Source organism: Xiphophorus couchianus, chromosome 17, assembly GCF_001444195.1.
Source record: "Xiphophorus couchianus chromosome 17, X_couchianus-1.0, whole genome shotgun sequence".
Taxonomy (NCBI): domain Eukaryota; kingdom Metazoa; phylum Chordata; class Actinopteri; order Cyprinodontiformes; family Poeciliidae; genus Xiphophorus; species Xiphophorus couchianus.
This window is the reverse complement of record NC_040244.1, coordinates 12691420-12692938: the sequence shown is the minus strand read 5'-3', so window position 1 is coordinate 12692938 and position 1519 is coordinate 12691420.

Sequence of the window (1519 nt, the reverse complement as noted above, 5' to 3'; positions counted from 1 at the left end):
AATTATAAAAACTGTACTCTGCTACAATTGTATGTAAATAAGAGGCATTATCAGTAAAACTTTTATTAGAAAATGTAACTGGTACATCGATTTGAATGCAGTGGGATTTGAAGGCTTTCAAATAAACAAATACAATAACGATTTTAACAAATGTCGACATTTTAAAGCATGCAATGCTTTGAAAATTACATTAGGACCAGAATGTAGTATCCACAAAATAGAGTATCACTACTTCAATATATTTTACATCAATAATAAGTATCCACCCAAGAAACAACTTGAAATGCTACTCAATTTCCGAATAACTGATCAGAGCATCTAATTTAATATTCTTAAATTATGTCAGAAGGACTAAAAGCATATGTGGAAAGTTTTGTATTTCACAGACAAATATTTTTAAAACAAAAATGTAAAAACAAACAATTACAAAATATAAAATCACACCAGAAAAAAAACACTTCTCCAAATAAGAATATAGATAGATAGATAGATAGATAGATAGATAGATAGATTTATTTTCAAAACTATTGACAATATATAGGTTATTGTATCTTTGTCACCTTCAAATGTCTCAGGAGAATTCGCAGAGAGAAATTAAGACCAGAACAACAAACTTGTCCAAAAACTTGCTCAATTACCTCTGCTTAGAATAATATGCAGATAGGCATTTAAATGCCCGGGTAATAATTAGTAGCATAATGGACTGTTAGCTTCATGACTAATATTGTACTTAAATTAGACCTAACATTATATCTCCCAAATGCCTCTAGAGTTTGTTGGAAGATATGTCTGTGAGTCTTTCACATTTGGCAGCCTCCTGTACTAATGTCTTTCTTTCCTTTAATCTGTTTTTGTCGGTCTCTTATTCATTTTTGCCGGTTACCCAGCTATGCCCGCTTCTCCACCCCCCCATATACGTGTGTAGGAAATTGATTAATTTAAAGCTGCTGACTTTAATGCGTAGTTTGTCCTTAATGGGACACCGTAGCGGCAAATTCCAGCTGCGCTGCAGGGTTCAAGTACTGTGGTTTTGGTGTTATGGGAATTACGGATTTTGGGGGGGGATCCGGATCAAATGGCTTCACTGAAAGAGCTCTTTCGTCGTTTCACACCCTCTTATTAATGTGTATTCAGAATTGATATTGATTTAGTAGTTGTGCATTAATTCATACGAAGAATAATAATCCTATTCGGGACACAAAAATTGTAACTATTTACAAAATGGAGAGACATCATCGCCCATCACTTTTTACTGTAAAAATACAAATAAACACAATAAACACAAGTTGTCCCCTGACATTCCTTAGTTTGATCTTGGATTTTGTTTGTCCTTTTAATTTGTGACCATTTGCTTGATTTCCTTTTCTTTATTTTTAGAACCTTTGTAAGCAAGTAATTATAAACTTCAAAGAAAAATGTTTCAAACCACTCATGTGGTCCCCGCCTTTAAGAGTCCAACAAGCGCCGGCTTTCATCGTTCATCTCGAAGAGCCGGTATGTCAATCCGACTCGGCCACGA